This window comes from Pogonomyrmex barbatus, unplaced genomic scaffold, assembly GCF_055798465.1.
Source record: "Pogonomyrmex barbatus isolate J1 unplaced genomic scaffold, ASM5579846v1 scaffold2, whole genome shotgun sequence".
NCBI classification, from domain to species: Eukaryota; Metazoa; Arthropoda; class Insecta; order Hymenoptera; family Formicidae; genus Pogonomyrmex; species Pogonomyrmex barbatus.
This window is the reverse complement of record NW_028297116.1, coordinates 21,072,227-21,099,054: the sequence shown is the minus strand read 5'-3', so window position 1 is coordinate 21,099,054 and position 26,828 is coordinate 21,072,227. Positions and strand designations below refer to the sequence as shown.

The 26,828-nt window shown below is 42.6% G+C and overlaps 1 protein-coding gene across 3 annotated transcripts in view; it reads right to left on the bottom strand.

Moving 5' to 3' along the window:
- The window catches only part of LOC105430267 (discoidin domain-containing receptor 2), a 99,698-nt gene extending 79,093 nt beyond the window's left edge, over positions 1-20,605 (bottom strand). For 2 of the 3 annotated variants that reach the window (XM_089077655.1, XM_089077657.1), the window contains exon 1: positions 20,088-20,605. The gene's annotated coding sequence lies outside the window, so the exon portion shown is untranslated. The remainder of the gene's footprint in view (positions 1-20,087) is intronic. The other variant, XM_011643755.3, reaches the window with a different exon arrangement.
- Between the last annotated feature and the right edge of the window lie 6,223 nt (positions 20,606-26,828).

Sequence of the window (26,828 nt, the reverse complement as noted above, 5' to 3'; positions counted from 1 at the left end):
GGTTCGAACACTGAAAAATGACAGCGATGCCGGCGTAACGTAATATGTACCAGATCAATCACGAGATATAAGGAAATTATTGAACATATGAATCTCGCGGGCAATATCCTATCCGTACATTAAAAGAATGTTCATTATCGCGTACTTGTCGCTTGCATGTTAAATTGCTTATAATGCTAACTATTTATTTCCACCGACACTGTTAGTGTTTCAGGCTTGTCTAAATTAATCGTTTTTCGTTATTTGCTACAACCGGCAGTGTCTTTATTGGAAATCTTCGAGGGAAAGTTGGAGTAACTCAACCGTTAACTTCCATGTCATATCGGCAATCGAGACGAGGAGAGCGATTTAAAAGGATTCTCCATCAAGCGTGCGGGAGTTTCGTTGGCTAGTATAACCAAGCTCGCACATCCATCGGCTCCCAATATCTCTCTCCTCCCTCTTCCCGTTTTCCTACCTCCTTGATTCCCTTCTTTCGTCCCTTTCTCCTTGATTCTTTTTCAGTCTTCTCTTCCGATCGCAGTCAGCTCGTTGGCGGTGTTCGGTTTCTGATTATCGGAAATCGATCCCTGGCAAGCCGTTAAGGGTACGGTCGACTAAGCTGGTTGGAACTCCTTTACTTTCTTTCTTTCTCCCATGGGCCACCAAACATATGATTAGTGGATATACGATATTTTCTTCGATAAATCTACGAATCTGCCACGTGCCAGCGTCTTAAAATTTCAACATAACGTAAATATACTTCCTCTACACGCCTATCATTGCTTGACTGTTGTACGTTGACTGTACGTTTCAAAAGGAAACATTTTACTAAAGTTTTTATAAAAATTCATATGTGTCATATTTATGATAGATCAATTACTCTAACGCAAAAGAAACAGTGCGATAAAATTTGTATGAAAATTTGCGGTGACGAAAACATTACAGAATTTTCTGTAAAAAAGTTTAAAGCGCGGTGCGACTTCGGAGACGCGACATTTACATTTTGGCTGAACGATTCTCTCTGCCTCGAAATTCGCAGATTTATGGCATCCTGTAATGTTCGAATTTACCGAATAAAGCAACCGAGATGCACTGGACCGTGTCGTATGTTCTTTCGTTCCCTAGTTTGATTCTTCGAATTTTCCCTTCCTCTTCCCTACGAACTGCTGGCGGCTCGTTGTCGGTGTTCGGTTCCTGATTATCGGAAATCGATCCGTAGCAGGCCGTTAAGGGTACGGTCGAACAAACCAGTAGGTACACCGGGAGGAGGGACGCACGAACCGATGCAACACCACGCTACCATCAATACGTGATCACCGGATGTACGACGCGCGACACGGTCGTTCACATTTAAATATCATTCTCTGTGACGCGACGACACGATCTCCGATTCTTGGTATTAGCCCATTGGAGTTTAGAAGCATTAAAAATCAAATCCAATAATGGAATAAACGGCGAATGGAACGAACGAGTGGAATTCTTTATCTAATATCTCGAACGACCGACAGTTTTCGCGACGGCATGTCGGAAAAATTGACTAATGTAACAATTGCCTGCGGGTGACACGTCCGATGTAGCATCCACGAGGTAGATTTTAATTTTGCAATGGTCTCGTTACGTACCGACAAACGGATACTCTACCATCGACACGTGGCTAGCTTTGCTAACGACCCACGGGCAGACACGAAACAGAAGTAAAGCATAAAATTAGTTCGTTTACGAACTGTTGCTCGTACGTGTTTATTTATCTCGGGAATCGTAGGCGCGTTGTACACAGCGAGAGGAGGCTATTCTCGAGAGTATGAGCCGAAAGGGGAACGAAAATTGAGCACCGCGGGCGGCCGTTGTAAATTAAATTTCGTTTGCAAAGGAAGTCATAACGGCCGGCACGTGCCCGTCGCTGTTGCATGGCATATACGTGCGTCATGGGATTATGGAAAAATCTTCCACAGCGAGCCGCGGGAGCCACTCTTTTTTCCGCCAGGAAGCGTGGCTCTTACGTGATCCGAATGCGCCAAGCCTTATGTGCATTCAGGTAAATCCAATGGAATCTAATAATTATAACTCGATTATGAAATCTGCGCCCTTTTTCACGAAATAACACAGAGGCTCCTTGGAAAGAAATATCGATATCTGATTCATTAAGTACGCTCCGTCGAATTATTATGGAATTTAAAAATGCTCCTCGCTATTCATTATATCATATTTATTCTTGGGATATAAACAGATTTGAGATTATCAATCCTTTTCGTTTGTGAAATATGCACGAGCTGCGGTGACGCATTCGTTCCCTTCAATTACTCTCGTCATTAATTAAATCCATCTGCACACAGCGCGCATACGTTTAAACATCACTCATCCCTCGTGCTTGTCGCTCCACTTTTTTTTTTTACGAAAGCTCATAATATGAGAGTAAATAATAAGGGATGCGCTCTCTGCGCTTCTCCCCATCGGTAGTCTCACAATTTTTCCAACGAGGGTGCGCGCGGTGAAAGGACGTTATAACGTGCGCGATATTTTCTCCCTTTTCATCTACAACACCGCATCTTTCGTTGCATTTTAATGACGGGATCGCGCGAGACTGATGACTCCAAGTGTAGGGGTTAGTTTGAAATGAAAAGGAAAAAAAAACATGGGCGATTAACGCTTCGAGGGCGGATAGACGCGAAGGATCGATAACTGTTGTGCACTCGAGCCTCGCCCTACCGTTCGCGATCGATTGCAGCTGAGCAAACAGAACCTCGAAATTAAGGACCTATTACGAATTTAAATGCGACAGTAATCTCCGTATAAATTGTATGCGAAATGCCACTAGATCTTTATTATATCTTTTTCTCTTTTTCCCGCGGTCACAACGAATCCATAATAACACGGTCAATTATTACGCCTCGCGTGAAAATCGCTTACGACATTTCTCATCTGTGCACGTGTAATTACGTAATCCGGTACGGTAAGTCCGATGAAGTGAAGTGACTCGAATATCAATTACGCTCACTACGGAGTGGTATGTGTGCACCCCGTAGGTGGGACCGGTTGTATTGATTGTTACAGGTGATCATAGATCGCAGAGTGTAAATTAATAACATACTATTAATAATGTTGTAATAGTACATTGAAAAATACATCGTACGAGCAGAACCGTCGACGGACGGGAAATGGAAGAAGAGAGGAATGGAAATATCTTTCTATTAATCTACAATGCGGAACTGAAACGTGAAACTACCGAGTGGTTTAAGTGTTCTGGCTATAAAAGAAAGGATTTAAATAATTCGGCGATTTCCATCTGTCTCAGGGTGCATCGCGCTCGTAAACGCGCAGCACGAGAGGAGTTCTCGTTTGACGTTCGCTGACTTTTTTCGCGTTAGTGAAATACCGTCTCGTCTGTTTGCAAGCGTAAGCGCGCCGGGTTTCCTGTGCGTGTACGATAACGCGGAGTCTTCGGATAAGGAAATCTTGCTCCATCGTTTGCATTTATCGCTCGCATTGTACACTTGACCGAACCGAGACACGTGACTTCCGAACGATGATCATCATGAAGGCATCGGCGCGCAAGCGAGCCGATAGTTTCACCGGCAATGGTGAAACGAGTAAACGAGTGGGAAAAAAACGGAGAGGCGATTCCGGCTGGAAAGGTGAAATGACTTCGTTGCATCATGCGAGAACGATGGATCGTAATGCTCGATCTCGAATGGCGCAAACGGCCGAGGTGTTCGGTATTTCCGCCACGATCGCAGCACGTGCCGTCATATTTTTAGAACGTGCCGTACGAAGTCACACCTAATACTCGCCCGACGACAGGTGGATCGTTAAACGAGGGCCTTGCGTGCGCGCGCGCGTGTTCGTCTCTCTCTTTCTCCTTTCTTCGATTTTTTTTCCTCCTTTATCCCGCGCCGTCGACGGTGACGAATGTCACCGCGCGTTGCGTGAAAATGTCAGCACCATGTACGAGGTATTTAGGGACGCCATAGGGAACCGGTTATACGCGTCTCCGCGTGCTTCACTCCGCACACTTCTCAAAGCGAGCAATGATCCGCGTCGCGGAAATTTTATGGGAGACCTCCGGCAGTTCGCGTCGAACGTGAAAACGACGACGCGTAACGGAGCGATGCGGATGACAAGATTAATATTCGTGGGATACCTCCGCGTCCTGGTCCAAACTCGTCGCGAAACGCGTAACATATTGCACGCACAATTTGTGCACCGCGAGAGGATAAATATATCTTTTTAAAAGCAGCCTTTCTCCTCCTGTGCGGAGCGTTTTCCCGAACGCGGTTCTAACGTAAAAAACAAAATACCGAAGGGGACAAAGTTACCAGTTATGTTCACCATTGTGAGTCAATCAAGTATCGCACCGAGGCCGTAGCTAAAATCCGTAACGTATATGAACGTTACGTTACGTTCCCCTGGAAGTCAGAATTGATAATAATAGGAGCTACATAAATCAAAGCTCTATTCACGTCTTTATTGCTCTATTAAATGGGACAGCTGGTGCCCGCCCGTTGCCGTGTTCCGCCCGGTTCGACGGCAGCAGTCGGGTGCCGGTCGGAATTTCGCAGAGGTACATTTGTCTCGCTGCAGATTATCGTCGGATCGGGGTGCGAGTCGCTGCGCGCGCTGTCTATAAAGTTATATCAATTCGCATCCGGCGCCCCGCCGTATTGAGTTAATATCGTTAATTTCCGTCAACGATTTGGCTAGGGGTAAGCGCCCGTCGTCGATGGGTGAAGCCGCGCCGGCGAGTGCCGGGATGGCGACCGATCGAAGCTTGTTTACATACAAATACGAACAGTTAAATTGTTTCTCGGCGATGCAATTTCCATCTAATCTGCCGTCAGCTTTTCTGTTCTGTTCGCGCGACATCAATCGCCACGGACGAGCCAGGCCGTGGCGATTGATGTCGTGCGACAAGTGCCCGTTCCTTGAGAGTTCTATCTCGCTAGAGACTAGCAAAATATTATATAAAATAGGTACTATGTAAATAAGAAGAAAGGAAAGATTCTTGAATATTCATACGTTGTAAATGTGAGGAGATTGGTCGAAAATTCGCTTTCGCGGATATTGCATAAGCAAGGAAGATTAAAGTAATCTAGACTAGTTTGTAACGAGGATTCGATAATGTCCGAGAGTATGACACTTGCGAGGGGAACGCACTTGGCTGATAGGACTCATAATCGCAGCTGCATTATAAGCGCAGTTTGCAAAGTCGTATCAATTCACGTCCAGTTTGGTGGCACGTCGAGTTCATAACATTAATTTCCGTTAACGGCGCAGCCAAACGGTTCTCGAACTCCAATTCGAGAGGGCTCGGCTGCTGATGGAGATGGATCGAAGCCTGTTTACATACAAATTCACCCCGTAAAACCGCACCTGCGCGGCGCAATTCCGGATTGGCCCCGCAGTTAATTTCGGGATAACAACGCGTGGGTTTGAGTATCGCGCGCGTCACTTTGCCACGCGGACGTTAATAATGAGCGCAGAATTCCGGCGAACTTTGGAGCCGCAACGTTTGGCCCCGCAGTTTACCCAGGAGCCGCGATAATTCTGGCGGCGAAAGCACTGCGCGGAACTTTGTTACTGAAGTAGAAAGCGGAAGTAGAAGGACTAATGCAACGCGCGGTGAGCCCTCGTTTTACAAATGTATTCGTACCGTTATAACTCTGTTAATTTAGTCTATGATATTTCACTAGAAGCAATATATTTTCTCTTTTTTCACTTTAATAATATCGCCTGGCATATTATACGTACAACTAGAATATATATCGAAAGTATTTTCCAATTCACGGTATTCTTATATATCTCCAAGCCCGTAGATATGAAATAAAGCTCCATGCATCACACGAGAGAAATGGAAGGAAGAAAACAGGAAAGCACGATTATTAAAAATATCATGGTGTATTACGAGTGGACGTTTCGTGACAACGTTACTTATAGAATCGCTGGCGATATATCAGAGAACGCTGTTCCTCGCAGAAATCTCGAGCATCTGGAATCGGGCCAACCATTTTTATTGTCATGAGCCTTTTCATTTGACATTTCTCTCAAAGTGAGTTTACGTTCGCTGCGGTAACTCATGAATATCCCTATCCTCGCCAATAAAATTCTTGACATTCTTCACGACTGACGATGCACCTAGGACACCCAGACGGAACATCTTTAACGGCTGGCTGCCGGTGTCACGGACATTACGAGCTTTTCACGGTAATTTCTGTGAGACGGTCTCTTTTACTTAAGACGCGACAGTTTTACTGTGTCTTGTGGTTATTTTTGATCGACCGAAGGATGCAGGATATATAAAACGGGATATATAAAATAGGATATATAATTAATTTCTTACAATTCTGTATGAAGAAACAGAAATATTCTCATATCTTGAAGATTGATTGTCGGCATGATGTATTTAAGCGATATGTATCACCAAATTCAGTCACGAGAACAAAACAATCTCTTCTTAGTAACTTCTGATTTTATAAAGATCGCGGCGCCGCGATGTCGCGATAATGTCTATGCTCTCGTAACTGAGGCAGACTAGACTCGACGAAGGAAAGACGTTAGATCAATGAGGGAGGAAATTCCGAGGAGTTTTATCTAGGCAGATGCGGTCGTGCAGTTGAATTGGCCTGAGTATATATACAAAGCCTCGAAATCCCCCTTGATTTTGCAGGGTTGGAAGTGATGTTAGATACGCTTCAGGGAGCATTAGCAGCCTCGAGGAATTGTCGAACGAGCGTTTCTAAGCTAGACCGCCGTTAGGACGAAACTTCGTATCTCCTTCTGTCCTCATCACACTCTTTGATGATAGCAACTCCGCTATATTTTTACGTACGTCATGTTCCTTTGCTCTGTTAAATTGCCTGCGTCGAATAACTGCGTAACTCTTTCGGTATGATGTATCTCGAAAAAAAAAAAACATATGATATATAATATGCGTTTCAGTAGATAATATTTCGAAAAGACATTTATTATTATATATCTTCAGTATGCCAAGTTATATCAGTTTATTCTGTCAAATAAATTCGTTTAAATTCAAAAAGATAATTTTTTTATTCAAAGAAGCTATTAACTTACTTGTCATATCAGATGCTATTAAAAGCAAGGCATGCTCGTGTTGAGCATGAATCGAGGGTGTATCCGACGCGATCGTGCACGCCGCGTTTCTCGCTATGGGAACAGGACGGAGGCAATCGGCGCGAAATCGATTCGATCACGAGCGCAGCCGGAGGTAGAAGGCCCATCGTGATCCGCTCGATCTCACATGAACCGAGTCACGGATCCGCGACTCGTCGTCCAACGTCACCTCCGTGAACTGTGCGAGCGGCGCGTCCCTTTCGAGAAAGAGGACAAAAGGTGCACGCTGCGAATTAATAAGCCAGCTTTAAACACAGAAGTAGCATATATGCCCCCCCTCGGGGTACACCGAACGGGTCGTCAGTCCGTACATAATGCGGCGCAGCTGAAACGATCGGGGAACATCCACGTTAAAGGGGGCGTCTTTCTCTCTCATTGTCGTGGACCCGATGTTATGATGCCTCGGGGGGATAGCTGACTTTTGGGACCGTAGGGCCCCAGAGAAAGAAGCTCGCTTTTATTCTGATCGGTTCTATGCGAGCTCACGCTTGGTCGGGTATTCGAGAAGTCCTACGGTTTTCGCCTTCATCGAATTCATCACCGCGGGACGTCCTATTACCGCCCTTCCTCATCTTCTCCCTACATTTTCGCGACTCCCTGCCTCGTCTAAGTGGATTATCAGAGATATCCGTTTGATCTCTCGACCGAAAGGGCCGCGCCGGATAAACTTTGGGATGTCTTACGGGTTTCTGCAGGTGTAGCGGTTAAGTCCTCCCGTTTTGTACGTCTGACGGCACGGCGAGAAACGGGACATGAAAAGCCTCAAGGTTTCATCCCCCGCGAGCAGAATGGAACGAATTTCAATCCCTTCGTCGTTGAAAGTGCGGAACGTAGGAAGATATTATGGTTCCTTACTTTCGTAGATATTACATTCTTGTCTTTTTTATAAAAATATTTATAATTCTTAAATTATATTTATATTAAGTTGTTATCATAGTTTTCTTATTATGTTCTTTAAAATGTCTAAATTTAATGTTCTCGGCGATTTTTTACAAAAATCTAATTTAAAAATTATCGGACAGTATTTAAAAAAAAATTCAGAGCTAAATATTTAATATATGTTTAATATATGTTTAATATATGTAAATTACAAACATCAGTTTTTATATCTGTTATTACGTTATTGCAACTGCACGAAATGAAGAGTTGTGAATAATTCTAATATAGCTAAAATAAAATATTATTAAATGTTAACGTTATGTATTAAATGTTAACGTTATTTTTTCAATGTGTCTATGCTTATTTGCTCTTCCGCGCAAGAGTCCCCTCTAATTATTGTGCTCCGTGACTTTATACCTCGATATTCCGTTAGAATAACAAAAAGGTGATATCGATTTAACTCTCGTCGCGGTTTCCCTCGAGTTATTCGGCTTCGAGAACATAGACGGCAACAACGACAACAGCGAGGCAACGACACCGACGACGACGCAATGTCGAAAAGGAGGAAAAGTTAGGTAGTCGAGCCCTGTCGACCGGCAACGATGACTTCCTTCACGAGGGTTTCGATTCAATAGGGTCACGATGATCCGACAATGGAGCTGAGTTTGGCCGGGAAGAAAGAACTTCCAGAAGAGGTTTTCTGGAGGGATCTCGAGGAAATAACGAGTCACGCTCGTCCCGTGGCACGGTCTGCTACCGAAACTGGAAGGATAGAAGAGACCATAAGGAACAGAAGAGAGATATCTCTCCCGCCCTCTCTCGCTCTCTCTTGGCTGTGCGCACGCGCGTGCCAAGACGCGAAAAACGAAAAACGCATGACGATCTTATTGTCGCTGGATCCGCAGAAAAGTCGTTCCTCTCTCGTGGCACATCCGACAATGAGCGTCTACTCCGTATCCTCCCCTTTTTCCACTTTTGCCTCCTCTATTTTTCTAGCTCCTTCTGCTCTGCACGCTCGCTCGCCCGTCCGTCAGGAGTCCCCTGGCGCGCAAAAAGCAGTTAAAGCGATTAAAGTCCCCGAAAGCTCGGCGAGAAGCGAAGCGCGATAGAAAGCCTCCTGAGTTCTTTGCCCGCCTTGCCCCCCATCCCCGCGCGCCCCTTCGGAGCGCCCCTTTGGATATTGCGACTCGCGGTGGAATTGCCCCGGGCAATTGCGCTGGAATCTAACTTCCATTCGGACTTATTATTTGAACAGAGGTAGCGCCGACAACTAGCAGCGGAGGTAGCTTCCGGTTCTTTTTTTTCTCGTGTTTCTTTAACCGACGTCACGTGATGAGAGGTGATCGATCGATCGTGAAGCATTTCACAGATTAGGTGTCTTTATGCGTTTCATAGTCTAGAAACAAAATTCGCGGTCGAAAATAGAAATCGACCGTCGAAGATCGACGGACAATTTCCTTTAAGTAATTTAAAAAATTTTTGTGAAATGTATTTGTGAAATAGTTATAAGCATTTGTTGTTATATACTCTATTTTAATTATCGAAAAAGGCATCATAACTTCGTGGCACAGCCATGCGGAAGATTAAACGACCTTATTCTGGCATAAGATTAAGATAATATGGTGTCAGATATCTTCTATATCCATGTCAGTTTGACATCTAAACCTAAGCAAGGAGGGTCAAGGATTAAATCTTGCGTCGCGCCTCTGCATAAAATCCCCGAACCGGAAGAGCAATTACTACTGATTGACCTCCTCGTTTCTCAGTAACTGAACCGTATAACGGGATTAATAAAGGCTCGACCGTCCATCCATAATGCTAGGTAAGGGGAACGAGGTGAAACGGGGTGCAGAGCGGTGGCATACGCCTCTCCTAAAATCAACGAGACGGGAACTCATACGGACATTAATTGCCTCTACGAGCGCGCCGCTAAATTAAGATGCGTGCGTAATCAAGCACCCGGCTCGGCTAACGCGCTTCGCGCACACTAATTGCGCGTGAGACAATACCGTACGATCGCGTAATGCATCGTGGGATTACGCTTATTGCGGCCGGAATTACGCGAATCGATAAATAAATTGGTACGTTAACCGATTCGATTTATCGAGGTATTCAAACAGAAGACATACGTACAAATAATAATAAGCATCTAGATGGAAATAAAGCGGACCAAAGCGAATGAGGCGACGGTCGACTAATTATTTCGGTGTCTCGGAAGGAAAGCGATATAACGGTAAGCGAGTTAAGCTCGGGTGAGAAAAAATCGTCGTTTTCTTAAGTAGCGCCATAAAATTCTGAGACGCGGAATCACGAGATTACTACCTTTCGCGATCGAACGAGCTAGTTAACTGTGACCCACGCCGATCTATAATCGCCGGATGCGACCATTTTTTTTCCATTAATCGTCGCTGCTCCTTGCTCGCGCAAGGCTGTAATTGGACCGGATCATAGTCACAAAGTCGATAACCCGGCGTAATTGAATCCGTAAGCAGTCTGTCGATCAGAGGCGCTCTAGTAAAACGATTTCGCTTCGGCGAAAAGTGCGTCAACACGTCGCGCGGAGGAAAGATTAAAGGATTCTCTATGCGAACGCTCAACAATTTTATATAATCATACGCATCAGCTCCGTCACAGATTTTTCTTTATGAAAATGCAATATAATGATAGAGAGGTGAAGGAAGATATATCTATCCTGTTTTGGATGATCCATATTACACGGTTTGCAATTAAATTCCAAGGTAAATATACTTTTCTGTTTCTCTCATTGGCTTAATAAACTGTTTCGCTCTATGTTTCAACAGTATGACTAACAGTAACAGCATCAACTAAATGAATAAGTATATGAAAAAGTTTGGTTTTACTGAAGTATCTAAAAAATTTGGCTAGATATAGATCTGAAAACAATTTTGTTGAAACATCAAAATTATTATGTAAAACGCTTAAGTTAATGATAACACTGCAAATATTTTTGATACTTTGAGCAATCAATTTAAATCTCTTACATAAATATTTTAGTGGTCCGATAAAATTATTTGCAGATCGGTATTCAAATTTCTAGATACTTCAGTAAAAGTGTTCTTTCCGTATAATTTGCTTCGAGAAACCCTCAAAACGTTTTTAGCCATGCACAATGAGCGAAGCTAGAACGCGATCTCATTCGGAAGATCGCGTTCCTGATGCACAATGAGCGAAGCTAGAACGCGATCTAATTTCCGCATAATCGTGCGTGTACGTCACTCCGGAAATTTCCCTTTATACGGTATAATACGGACAAACGTAGACACAATGAGGCTCGACTGAGATGCGATGCGATCTCGCGACGTAATAAAACTGTCCCGCGAAACGACGATTTTACCGCGACCCCTGAGCGAATTCTTAGGGAAAAAAAGGGTCTGTCACATCGTCGCTTTCTCGCCCGCTCTTTTGCTATCTTCCCTTTCGATGTTGGACGCAGGAGAAGCGAATGAAAACGTTCGTCGGAACAGAATAATTCATTGTCCTACTAAAACCGATGGTGCTTCATGCTTGTTTGGGGAACGGATTCACCTTGTTCGAGCTCTACCGCGATCCTCGATGGAGACGGAGCGAAGAAGTGTTTTAGTGAAGATCCTGAAGATTCTACCTTTAGATTTGTTTTGTGCTCTTAAAATATATTCTAAAAAGAGATTTATTGCTCTATTGAAATCGTAATAAATCGTGCTATCGATTATTATAGTAATACTACTGCTATCGACTATTATAGTAATAATAAGAGTAATTCACGTGGAAAAATTATCGGAATATACAATAAATGGATTTTGTAGGGAAAGGAGGATAGAATGAAATACTTTTACAGATGAATATTAGAGGTGATCTGATACTGACATGCATTAGAGAATTATTCATTCAATGGTCAGTTTCGGTCACTTCGGATATGAAAAACAAGCCGTCACATCCTGCTGCGATCGAAAGGGGCAGTTAGAGATAAAAAGAGAAGCCAGTGTAGGGACTGAGCATATAGATCTATGAGAAAAGTTGACAATGGATGATGAGCCGAGTAAAAGGGAATACGATAGTGAAATGGAATACATAATGAAGGGAGGCTTCCTTGCATCCACGTGATAGCAGTGTCCACCAAGAAGGTTGGTTACCGCCTATCTATCCTACCTACTCCCTATCGTTACCCGGACTCTGTAGAGTCTTTCCTCTCGTTTTATCTAAAAGCTTCTCTTTCTCTTCATCCGTCCACGTCTGTATTTTCACTCTCTCGCGTCTCCGCTCCCTCAGACCACCACTGGACCCCACGCGACACGCGTTGTATGTCCAGCTCGTCCCTTTGCTCTCGCTTTTTTGTATGCCCGATGAGCGGCACACGTAGGCAGCTGGAGAGAGGCATAGAGAGGGAGAGAAGTCCTCAAAAGACACAAAGGACGTCCGCATGCATTAAAGGGTAATGATGCCTCCGTGACGGTGGTGGTGGTTTGGATTGTGGTAGCCGATTCCCCGCTTGGCGTTTGAAAATTCGTCCTGCCACGCGACGTCGTTCCTGCTGACGTTCTTCGTGGAACGAGGTATAATGTTTTACTCATGGCGGCGTTTAGGAACAACGCCGAACGGACTTGCATGCTAATTTCGTGCAGACGGTATAAACCGGAGAAGATTTTTCCTTCCTTTCCGGTGCCGTGAACGTGTCGAGGCAAAAGTACGCTTTATCTATTATTCCGCGGATAAATTTGAGGGACGAGAGCGCGCTTCCGTGCTTCTCACGAAGGGGGATTTAAGTTTCTTAAGACTTTTAAATTGGATATATTCAGTATTCCATGCCGACGACCACCGACGAGTCATAATAGCGTTAATCCGGTATATACTGCAAACGATTGTCAACTTAATTTACGTTTAATTAAATCGTCGCCGCTTTTATAGCGAGGTTTCATTTTGGAATACAAATTTGGATTAAATTAAAGTCCGTGTCGAAAAGAAACTTATGAGTCCTTGGACAATACGACCTTTAAAAACATATATATTATTATATAGGGGTAATTAATTTTATTTATATTTGATTAAATTATTATCTTTTAATACGATGCGAATGTGTAATTATAAAATTTTAATTTAATTGCAAGACTTTCGTCTGATTCAATGGAATCAAAGGTATAAAATCTTTATTAATAAAAAAATTTAAGGATCACAAAATAACAGTAATAATTGGCAATATGAGCGCGAGGTCGCTTCTTAATAGATTCATTTGGCGACAGTAAAATTTTTAACATGTTACGTTATTCGATATGTACGAGATATAAATAAATATGATAAAATCTCTTTTTGATAAAGTGATATTTATCAAGCGATTTTAGTACCAAGTTACCGTATTACAAGGCAATATTTCATTAGAAAATATCATTTGATCAGCAATTTCTTCCAGAGAATTTTATACGTTATCTGTTAGACTTACCATAAATGTGTGGATGCAGAAACAATGAATGCAATTATTTAGATATACAGAGAAATATCCTCATATAATCGTCATCTAACGATGACATCAAGATGTAATAATAGGCGTTTAAATAATAGCAATGAATGCTGAAAGTATCATATGCACAAAGTGTCCTTACGATAGTAAAAGGGCCTCGAGAACGTCGCATAGTCGTCAAAGAATTTCATGGCGCCGCGTGAGCGCGCACTAAGGTATGGCTGTGCACGGAATTGATTGCAGCTTATGGGTAACGTTTAGAGCCTCGTGTCGAGGCCGACCGGGTCTATAAAGTCGCCACGGCGGAAATTATAACTCGGATGCCGCGGCGGACCACGTAAAATGCCGCCTTTTACGAAATAATTTACCGGCTGGGCTCGTTAGCGCAGCATTCAGAGTGAGACGCAAAGGAGAGGGCCTTGTTAGGCCACGCGTGCACTCTCATTCGGTCGTGTCACCAATTTTTCGACGAGGAAGAAAGCATTTATTGTGCGCCGAGTCTTTCCCCTGCCTTCGACATTCGTTTGACGATGCGCAATTTGCATAAAGTCATCGGCCAAAACGGTCATGCGAATTGACACATCGGGGAAATTTTAATAAGTTTCGGAGTAACAAACGTCGGAACGGAACATATACTTCTCGTTTTATTTGATATTCGCGCCTTGCAATTTCGAGAATACTACACTCGCAATGATTAGCATATCGCGGGACAGGGGTGTTGTTAAATATTCGCGCGTAATACCGGTTGTACGGAGAATTTCGATTCCAGGATTCGCAAGCAAATTTGATATGCCATCAAAGAAGCCAAATCGAGCCTTGAAGAAACGAAAGACGCATCTTATGAATTTAAAGTGCTGTTTTATGGAGCATGAGGTATTGTAGAGCATGAGGTTATCGCGCTATTTTCTACGTGACATATGTTTGATGAAAATTAGTATAATGGCCATTTAAAAATAGTAGATTTTTTCATGAATGATATATTCAAGAAAGAATTAGCAAATTTACGACAATAAATAGTAAGTGCAAAAAAATAAAAAGTCAACTTAAAAAATAAGACGTTTTTTTATTTTTAACTCGTTGAGATTTCCGCAAAGATTCAATATTTATAATATTAGCAAGACTAAAAGCTCTTTGCAATTTAGAAAACAATTATGATTTCGTAGCGCTAATATCGTTGCGAGTAAATGCAACGTTCACTACTGTTTGTAGTTTCTCTAATTCGGTGTCACGACATGCTAATTAACTTATGCCTTGGGACTTTTCTCATTAAGGAAATCTCACGTTGGTCACATCGTTTACAAAATGCTTAGGACTGCATTTTCAAATGATTAACCCGAAGTAGCTGTGGGAATTGTGTTCTGCGACTTTCACTTTAATAGCTAAAATTGAGATTGTAACATAAATTTATTATAAATAAAATTAAAATCTGTTTTTAGCAGTTAAGTAAAAAAATTTTAGTTTAATTAAAATTCTGGAAGTAATAATAAAGTAAGAAATGCATAATTGACAATTTCAAGATATACACAATATAGTAAGCAAAGATGTGCAAGAAGCCAGGGTGAAATTGTCGAAACGGAAGTAGTTCCAAAGTAAAACAGACTGGCCTTCCGTGGCTCCGAACGTTCTTTATGGCACTAGCTCGAGGGATGAAAAGAGGAGATATAAAGGCTCGAAATATATGGTCGTATACCACGAAGTTTCGAAGTGCATCCACTGTTTCAGCGGATGAACTCGCGTCGTCCGTTTTCTGCGGGCCATTCGTAAAGAAGGATTTCAATTTCGCCTCTCTACTGACTTTTCATGGCGACCAGAAAGAAAGTCAGGGTGAGAGGGGGAGGGAGGGGGGGGAGTCGCGGTGAACTGAAACGCGGAGACGCGGCATCGTGGATAAACGATCGAGATAACGGACTTTATGGTTCTACGGGATTACGGGTCTCACGGCCGTTGCATAAATTCCATCGCGCGTATAATGTAAAGCTAATACGCCGGTTCTCCTCGCGATGGTCGGAACGGGGTAGCAGCGAGTAAAAAGGGGGCGCACAGGTATGGGTTGGCAGTTGGGGACAGAGCGACGGGAATAAAAGGAATAAAGAACGGAAAGGCGTACAGAAAGAAACGGAGGCAACTGAGAGCGAGCAGCAGGAAGACTACCGGAGAACGCCTGGGAATAGTAAATTTCCGCTGCGCCGTGGCATCGTTATTAGCATACAAGTATTTAGAATGAATTATGGGCCAGGTCGCTTATTCCCGAGGGTGGATATATTCGGTACAGGCACTCTTCCTACGTCAAGTGTATCCCTTAGGAGGTAACATTATGTTGTCTTGCATATTTCATCCTTTCACTCTCTCGATCTTTTGACGCGTTTCGTCGCGAAAGGGAGCGCGGAGAGGAAAAAGAGCGAAAGAGAGCGACGAGAGGGAGGAGGAAGAAGAAGAAGAAGAAGAAGCAAGCGCGCGTGGGCACTTAAAACCGTGACATTATGCGCGCGAAAGGTGCAACGTGAGTCGCTGCCGAGGAGGTCGAGGAGATGCACGACCTCCTGCTCCTCCTCCTCCTCCTCCTCCTCCTTCACTCGCGACGTTCTACCTGCGTTTCTAAGCCGCTCGAATTTATGATCGGTTTACCGAGGCCGGAATCGATTCTGCGGTTCATATGCGAGCGCCAACCGCCATCGCTAAGTACTAAGGGCGCAACAACGCCCGCGCGGCGATCGTTAAAACCTGACCCGACAGATGACCCAGGTCGCGAAATCGCCGTTAATCGTTGCGCCCGCGAGTCCGGTGATTAAACCACTTTTGCGAGGTCAAACCCGGCGTTCCTACTTTATTAAGCCTGAATAACATTCCGCAGCCCGATGTCATCTGGATAGAAGGGCGAGAGATCGTCTTTGAGACCACGGTTCTTAAAAGTAACGATCGTTAATCCAGCTTAAAAAACGCATCGTACAAACTAGTTGATTTAACAGAAAAATAATTATACGAAACACGTGTACTATATGAAGCATGATTAATCGTCTATCAAGTCACAGAATATCAGCATTTTATGAACAGCTCATGAATTATTCTCCGTTCTTAATTAACTCCGTGCCCGTATATTTTACCGGCGAACCGCAAAGAAGTATGGCAAGCCACAAAAAGCTTGCTTCTCTTCCACGACGTTTTCTTTTTTCGTGCTTTTCCTTTTCGTAGTTTCTTTCTATTTCGGCATCTTTTTTTGTGAAAGTACAGGGAAAACACGGTCGCGCGCGGCAATTAGAAAGCCATTATCTCATGGCTGTGCGCGTTCAGCCATTGTGCAACAAGCACACGTAGGGGATGGAGGAAGAGAGGTGGATTCCCACGGAGTTAGTACACCTTCTGTGTCCAGGGGTAGATGAATGTCCGGCAATCAGGTGCAGGGACCTCCGACTGCCTTTGAATCCGTCCGCCGGCAGCTGGCTGATACATTCTCGTTGACGCGGAGCCATCATCATGCTTACGGCCCACCCGCTGTTTCGTTTTCGTGTTTGGAACACCGAACAGAGAAAACGAGCCTAAGAGAAGTCACGTCCAAAACACCAGGAATCTTTTTTAAAACGGAGGGGTCGGGGATTTTTCTAAATTGACCGTGAACGACGCGCGCCACGTTCCAGGCAAAGGGGCACGTGCAAAGTAGTCGCAAACGTAGATTTAACAATTTACAACCGCATAAATCCAAAGGCTTTTGCTTAATGTCAAACGCTTTTCAGTTTTCAGATTATGCGAAGACGAGATATTTCATTCGCTACTTTGACCACCAAAGTCTGCTTTTGAAAGAGAACCTTTTCACTTTATGACAGAAGTTAATAACCACAAAATATTTTTCTGAAAAGAAATATTTTTTATTTTTACTTTGTTAATTTGTGTAATTATTTTGTAAAAACACTATATTTTTTTTTCTTTTGAGTAGCTACATGGACATAATTGTCAGGAACTCGCATTGATATATCTATACATATTTTCGATGTAATATCTCTCGGTGTATATCGTAAAATTTACACACACAATTATTATTTCTAACATAATAAATGGCGCAAATGCATGACGAAATTTAGGAAATTTCAATTAAATAGATACGCAGAGTGATGGTAGAGATTTACAATGATGATGGTGTGTCGATCGCGATTCTGCACGACACCCGCAGCAGCAGGCGATTCTGAAAATGATAGCACCGGAAATTCATAGCGACGGTTGCATACGCGCGGTTCACTCGGCCGCGTTAAATTCGGCCATAATGATTCGACGATCGTGCACGTTCATTTCCGAGGAGTTAATATTCAAAATGAACATTAACAGGACGCACGCTACCGTTAATCTCCAATGGCATGTGGGATCGCTCACGGTACGCCGGAGGTCGCTTTACTGCATTCGCGTTAATTATGCAAATGAATAATTAGCATTTCGATTATTTTGGCAACGTCACTGTCCACCTCACGGAAAATTTATCGCGCCAATATTAATTTATCATTTTTCTCTCGCGTGTCCGAGTCAATGGAATTTATCATTACCGTCGCGATGTAATGCGAGATGGAACGATCCACGCCGGCAAAGTATCGATCGTGAAACTGTCGTCATGCGGATTAATAATAACTAGGCAATAATTTACGACCGGTTCGTCAGCAGTCAATCCCGCTGAGGACTCGTCGTAAAATTCTCGAGGCTCTTGTCTCGTAATGAAGATATTATGAGTCAGGACTGAGGATTGCGAGACTGTCAAGCACGCCATCGGAGATCCACGTCGACTAATCACGAGTATAATGGAAAGAAGAAAATTGAAGAATTTTCGGGCTTGTGACTGGAGAACTTCGTGATTCTTCGACGGAACGAGGTACGCGAATATTAATCGTTCGAATTTACTGTCAAAAGGCTGCTGCACGAATCGAAGAGTGATCAATGCGAACCGATTCGACCTGGCTGCAGAAATAAAGGCCTCAATGTTGGCCTCTATGAATATATTCATATCCCTTCATCAATATTCAGAACCTACTTTTCTGACTGCGCTTAAATCCACTAAAATCGCGCGACTCCGAACACGCTCGGCATTCGACGGAGAATGAGACACGATCTTCGATTTCTCATAACGACAGTTTATGCCTCCTCAATTCATGTTCCCATTCCCGATGGCGCTGAGATATATGGACGTAACCGTAATGATGACCTCTCTCTTTCTCCTTCTGTGTTTACTTTCCATAACGGAATATGGAATCTCGACATTATGAATATAGATGTATTTTAACGAAGAAAATACGGCCTACTCGGAACTCGTCCAATTGCATTAACGATCCCGGAGTAATTGGTAGTAAACACTCGTACAACTAATTTACTCGAACTTGGCACTGGTTCGGTTAGGAATCGAAATCGCATAGAAATGGAGGATCGGAGACTTCCTTGGACCATTTCCAATTCCGCTCGACTTCCTCCGCTCTCTTTCATCCGTCATTGCCTGTTGCGTTATTTTGCTACCTCGAAACTACGTGGATCCGAAACGTGAGCCGTATTTTGAGGGCCACGAGGATTAAAGAATCCTCGTGGCCCTCAAATCCTCCTCTTGGCAAACCAGCCCACGTCTCGATCCAGAGGATTTAAGGCGTCTCCAATAAATAGATCGCTGCGCTAATGGATGGGAGTTCCGATTCGATATTGCCTTTCCCTACTCCGATGCTCCGAGCAGGAAATTAGCAAGTCTTAAGAGATCTCCTGTTAATCGTCGGGGTGATTTCTGCGGCGTCGCTTTCGGACAATTTGCCGCGACGAAATTTCATTTGTCCCCTTCCTTCTGCATGCCAACAGTCGTCGACGAACCCTTCGAGGGTCTCTTCTCGCTAATCCACCTTATTCACTCTTTATCTTCTTCCTCGCACTTGCTTTTCGTCGGAAATGGAGCTTACAAAATTAATCGATGCTATCCTGACTCCTCGGCTGAAATCCATAGAATCGTTTCACGACTTCATCCCGATCATTTCCAGAATGAGGGACAGGACGACAATGAATGACAACGAATGAAGAAGGAAATCAGATTCCGTCCGACATTTCTCGGAGTCGGATTAGGAAAGAATGGATTTGTACGAACATCAAATCTAATCATCCTGAGGGTCATCTTAAAGCCAACGTGGAAAAATTTCTTTGAATATTTTTCTAATTCTATAAGATAGAATAAAGAAAAAAATATCTCTTTTTTTTATAAAAAATTATAAAGTATTTAAGATAAATCTTGATCGTTTATCTCGATTATGTCTCGTTTTGACAACTATTTTAGTGCTGCGATGATATTGATTACAATCAATTTTTTTTTTATAAAGCACGTTTTTATCAATGTTTTAAGTATGCGAAATTTGCGAAATTGCGGATTATTTAACGGATACGCGCTAATGTAAATTCCGAATAGTACAATTGAAACCCACTGTTCTCTTCTCTCTCTGTCGGCGATTTATATTCTAATTTCCCAGTGCAATTACAGATATCACGGCGAAATTACACGCTGGTTTGAACGATATCGATAGCGCCCGCGCACTGCACCCTTTGACAATTTTCACGTTGCAGCTGCGTTCGCGTGTCCGTTTGCCAGTCTCATTTGTCACTTGATGCGCACGTAATTAAAATGGGTGCATTATGAGAGAAAAGGAAATATGCTCACCTTGTGCGTCAATGTATCACGTATATCCGCTCGGATGCTCTACTATCAGCAATCGTACGCGCACACACCAAAGAGCACCAAAGATATCATCGATCACAACGGTGGTCTCTATAGATCTTATCTCCTCGTGTGTTCCTCACTTGATATACAAATTTAAGAAAGAGAATTTTTCACTCGCGCACTCGTCGCGGCGGGATGTTATTTACAAATTGCTAACTTTTTCACACAATTTTCTACGTACGTTACATGAGTATCCATTTAGAAAAATGCAAAACTACCGGCGGGCACCTCGATCGCGGTGATATCACTAGCTATCGGTGGCCGCGTCTCTTCTCGCACTGGGTCCACAAGGTGCCCATTGAAGAAACGCGACGCGAAAAGGAACAACGTACCAACTAACACCGTACCGTCACGGCGCCACGGCACTAACTGACAAGCTGACGAGAAACTCCAGTTGGTCGACGGCGTGATGGCCGAGGGGAGGGGAAATAACCCGCGCGGCTCTCGACCCTCTCTCATACGGTCTCGCGTCCTCGTCTGACTGCACGCGTTCACTCCGTCCCGCTTACGGTTTTCGCCCTCCGTCACCATCTAGTGGTAGATCGGCGTACCCTGGCGAGCGCGCGCGCGCGCACGCACCGGTTCGCCACCCTTGTGGCGGACAGAAAGGAGGGTAGGCGAAACGAGCACGTGAGGCTGGTAAAGAGCGAGGGAGGAGAGGGTCAGTCGAGGCCCGTATATGGGGGCGAGGTTGCAAAATATGTTGTAGAAATGGGGTGGCGGATGAATGCGGTCGCCTGTAGACTAGCGATTTTATTGATCTTTTTTCCACCCTTCAGACGAGTACACGCGCGGCTCGCTTAATTAAGCAACCGGACTAAGGTCATGTACACCTTTGGCGAAGTATTCCGACAGAGTCGTTGGTTAATGAGATAACTTTACAGAATAATTTTTGGCACATTTCATGGGTGATTGATATATATAGCTCGTCTTGCGATCGACCGGGCTTCCAACAGCATTCGCTCGGACAGTTGATAGAAATGCATTCGATGCACGTACAGTTTCTGCATCCGTTTTCAGATGCCGCAATAAATTTTTCACGAATCAGGCAAATGCGAGCGATTAATTTTATTTAGTCCGTCTATTGTACGATAACACGGAAAATATTGATGGCCGGCGTAAACATTAATCATTGCGTTATTAAATCGATATAAATTGACGTGGATGATTAGTAAGGACGTGGGTGTGTAATGAAAACGGATGTATCGCTATTTGTTTTTTGACTGACGGAACATTACCGGCCGATCGTAAATTTTCGGACGTCATCATTCGTAATAATTTATTAGTACTCCGGACGTGAAAACCCATAAGACCGCGCGAAATTGTGAGATATTGTGTCTTATCACTTTCTGGTTCCGACTCGTTCGATCCCCAGAGCAAACTGGTGGGATTCGAATTAGTGTTTATGGTACCCGCGGGCGTACGACAAAATCCCTTTTTGCGAAACGATTGCAATAGCCTGACAAGCGTTAGAAGCTGGTGTCATCATTTTTCCTAATATTACTTTGATAAATATCTGTATAAGTTTATTTTTATGGGAGAAGTTAACATTTGTAATAAAAAAAAAAAAACATTAACTTTATGTATAATATTTAATGAGTTCACATGTCTGCCATTACGTAACGATTAATTAATCACGTGAATTACGCTTCGGGAGATTTAAATGCATCAGCATATGTCCCGATTGTTTGACATTTTCTGTCCTAATCGGAAAATCGGTCACGCTGTAAATCTTTAAATAAACACGATTAATCGTTCCAGACAAGTTTGCGTCCCAAACTTCACAGCCGCGGCGTAGCGAGCTTAAAATGGATTTACTCGATCCGAATGCATTAACGACCGGAGAGAAGTAGTTGCTACTCTCAAAGAGTCCTCCGGCTGGGAGCGAGTGCTAATTAGCGATTCGATCACGAAGCTTCCGGCGCCGGTAGACAACGTCGTCACCTCCACCGGATTCTCTTTGATCCTCTCCTATCTCCGTTTCGTTCTCTTATTCGTGTCTCCCTCCTTTCTGCCGTTACACGCCTGTGGATATCACATATAGACGACGCATACAGATGTCTAGATGCAGCAAGACCGGCGAATTTCTCTAGCAACGTGCCAAAAAGCAAGTGATAAAAAGTTGCGCTCTTTTATTCCTTGGAAGCTTAAGGTTTATATGATAAAGCTAATATGATCGCATTAAAGGTGCACAAAGAGAGTAGAACCTTTTTCTCGCGTCAATACTTGTACATTATTTACTTTGAGAATTGTTTTTAATTAAAAAGTTTAAATATATATTAATACTTTATTTAAAAGTGCTATGCTTGTGTATGATAAATTGTAATATATTTCTTATAAAAATATTACTTTTGATAATATAAATCATAAAATATACATGCGTATTAATCTTTTAATATTCATTACATTTTCTGATCCTGCAAGATTAAGGCATAGTAAGGCATAAATTACAACTGGGTCTACAAACGAACTGTCGCAGGTAATTATGTGGCGCAGAATCAAGAGATGCGAAAGTCAATAAATACGAACAGGACGGAAGATGAAAAAGTAAAGGCTTACGCGGGTTGATCACCAGCGTTTCGTCTTTACCGGGTCTCCCCCTTAACATCGCATCTCGAATCTCATCGTCTGTCTGCTCGCCCTCCTACGGACCAATCCCCGAGTCCGTGTACGCAAAAGGGGGAGGACATGCGCCCGCAGACAAGAGATCTAATATACCCGTCGGTTACATTAGCCGGATTTAATTTAAGCTCCGACCCCACTACGTAAGCGTGCCGCTTATGCTCTCTACCTACCGCGAGTGAGAACACACGTTAGCCCGTGGAGAAGGAAGTCCTTCGAGACGGCATAAACTGTCGGAAGGTAAAAGAGAGACGGATGGAAGATAGGGGGTGCATGCGCCGGTAGCGAGAGAGCCAGTTTATTGTAATTGCGCTGTCGCGCGCGAGCAAAACGTCGCCTCCCACGGCTAACTGAATATTCGTTAATGCTCGACCATTTCACAAGAGGGACAGCTTCATTAACGGCAAAAAATCGCCCTTCTTCCTCGCCCGTGTGTTGCCGCACTTTTTGTGTGTTGCCTCCACGATGAACCTGGTCAGTATTCAAAGCCTTTACATCGGTTCGTCCCGGTTAAAATTCGAAACGCTATTTAACTCGATCGACTTTACTTTGGAAGCACACTATTATACTGAAGAGTTACGGAGATACGCGCGATACGAAGGCACCTTTGTCAGAGACGAAGATAGCGCGTCGCTGTCTACGTATGGAGGAATGCTGAGATATTTCCTCTCATGTGGCTTGCTGTTTGCCCGCCATTCGGTCGCCTTTCTTTTTCGACAAATACGACGGTTCGGGAGGAAGAGAGATAGATGCGGCTAAGCTCATATTTATTTATGAGAAAGGAAGTGGCGCACGCGATTTGTCTGCCTCGCGTGGAAATATACATCCCCTCGTCGGGCGTAGCGCGTAAGCGCAAGAGGGGTACGAAGGGGTACGTTCGCGAAAAGTTGCGCGCCGTGGGTTCCTAGTGCCGCAAAAAACTTTCGACGCGCCCGAGCGAAATCGCACGTTTCATTGTTACTTTTGTACGTTTTTGAGCGACGATATGGTAGACGCCTCAGCCACCGTCGCCGCCGAATGTATGGCGCAAATAAAACTGCCACGTCGAGCGAAGTTACCGTAACCGTTTTTAATGCTTTATGACGTCGGTAAATCTTCGCTGTCACAGGAAGAGGTTCGAATCCTTCCGAGGACACCGACTATCTCTACCGAAAATTGACGAGGTCACTGTGTCGAGGAAACGAAGTTCCTCCGATCCGTTGAATAATCGCATTGGACATCAGGGTCACGTGTGAACTTCCTTAGATACACCTCTCGCGCGCAGAAAAGATCTATCGCCAAACTTTTCGCTGTCGTTGTCACATGCGCGAGGTTTCTCGATTGTGTTTTCTTTGCTTACTTGTAAAATGTTCTTTGTTCTTCATGAGAAGAAATAAATTTTTATACTATAATTAAAATTCACGAACGTATTGAAAGAGTTTTTATGTTTGCGTCAAAATTGCGTTAAAATAAAAGACTAAACTTTTGAAGATATCGATTTAACGCATTTCTCTATATTAAAGAAAAGAAAAGAAAAAATGAAAGAAAGTCTATATATTTTCATTAGTGGTTACTGTAGTAAAGTTAACATGTGTAATATACATATATAATATATATTTCAAAAGTTTACGATGTTTTTTCAGTCTCATTTTTGCGTGTCCCCATTGGAATGCCAATCCGATCTCTTGTAAAAGTAATATTTTTCTTAACTGAAAGTCTGTGGGAGGTGAAAATTGAGAAGATTTTTGCATCGATTATATAACGTTTTTGATTTTAACAATAGTTCTGCTATAAAATTTTTTTCAAAATCCTTTCATAAATTTTCAAAATTTATACTGACTTAAGTCATTCTACTAGCCTAAGTAGGTTTCAAAAGAAAAAATGTCATAAAAATCAGTCAGTAGGACAAAGTTTTTCGTTATTAATATCTCCAAAAATATTGAATTACAATGGTATACTTTTGGATTGTGTATCATAAATTTTCACTACTGAATGAGGAAACAGAGATCCTCACCACCAACTGATTTTGGGATATGAAGAGAACACTATCTTTTACGACAGGTTCTTTTAAAAGGACACGTACGACCACCTACGAAAAGTGAAATTAAACAATTTCATTCTTTTATGTAGAAATATTAAATAATCACATTTAATAAATATCTGATGATTATATTTTTTATAGTTATTTAAGTGTATTTCTAATTTTTATACAAAAAGTTTCCATATCATCACGGTATTTGATGTCTTTCACATTGGTTAAATTACTGTAAAAATTGTTATATAAGATGAAGAAATATAAATTTATTTTAATTCTTTAATTAGCAATCATCTTTGGCGTACTTATAAATTATAATAAAATATGTTGACATAATCTACTGCTAAAAATAATCTACTCTAAATTTGTCATAGAATTTAGCTGGGCTACAACTCAGTTTTAAAGTATTCTTTCTGTATGCGCACGTATCATATATTTTCACCGATTCATCGCGGTGTAGCTGAAACTGAAATGCTATAGAGACTGGGAAGGTGATATAATAACGCTATATATATTCCAAGAATTTTACCAAGATAATACGCGTAAGAAGCACCATTGTTACGTGAGCGAGATAGATTCGCTTATTGATCAAAACTGCGCGTAGGCGATCGTACGCGAGCGCAACGCGATACTCGAAAAGCTATTATTGCGAGCTTTGGGATGTTTTCCGCAGCAACACTGAGAATCTGATTTCACCCGGAATCTCGGAGCGTGTATGCGGTATATGCATACAGAGACGATATACGGACGGAGATTTTATTGGAAAACGGAAATCCGCTCTCGCGTGGGTGCCGTCGGTTGAGGCTTGAAATAAATTGCGCGCCTTACGAAGGACCCGATCGACGGAGACTCTCCTCGAAAGAATTTTTTTATGAAACTTTGCGTTCGCCGGCAATAAACGGAATGTGTGCACGTGACAAAGAGCACGTTTACTGCTAAATCGCGTTACTCGTTAGCGGCCTTTTCGTGCGCCACGTACCATTTCGCTTTATTTCCTATGCAAACGAGTCTCACGGCGCCGGACGGATATAATCGAACATTGAAATATGGTTAATTTATAAGAGGCTACGGTGATCCAGCAGCTTGCTAATGCAAAGTATTTCTGCATCGAGATGTGAAATATGAAATAGCGAAAGCTTAAATCGATTATCAGGTGTAATCTGACAGTGATAGCATAGAAAATGTTTATACAGCAACAAAGAGCCAAAATTACGTGTAAATACACGAAGGTTATGTGTAAATGTTGGTCAGATGCAATTTAATCATGTATATGTTTCGATTTGGGCTTTCAATTAGAATTCGCACGTTGTGAAATAGTAGACGGGGTAGTTTAAATCGATGCGATATATACAAATCATTTGTAAAATTGACTTTAAATATAAACTTCAAATATAATTATGTTTCAAACTCATGTATTCACGGTGTTATTCGATTGTAGAATCATTAATATCATACTCACGATATTACTCGATTATTGAACCATGCGTAGTTGTTAGTTTCCTCATTCTCCAAACAATAGGTTTCAGCATGGTGTTCTCACGCGCACTTCCTGATTCTGTTAAAAAATTTTCATAACATTTAATCGAACGATAATTATCATTATAATTCTCAGATGAATCATCTATCGAGAGAAGATTTTTGGAAGAATGATATGTTTACGACAAACGTTTCTTCATTTTTTATTATAAATGCAATGCTCAGAGAGGCGTATTTCATAAAGATTTTCGAGAAATTATTATATATTTCTCTATATTTTACTGTGATAAATTTAATTATGTAATATTCAAACACATACCTAAGCTAAGAATTTCCGATGACTCAAAAGCAATATTATTTTTCATTTTTGTTTCTAATGAATTCTTAATAGAATTTTAATCTAAAGTGCAGGTATCAAAATGTAATATTTGAACACGTAAGGCATTCCTGATGACTCTCCTATCATTCTAGCCTTCGAGCGTTTACTTATGTTAAGAAACTCCGATATCAGCATTTCTATTATTTCCAAGCCTTATATAAGGCCACACCGAAAGGGTGACACGGCTCAG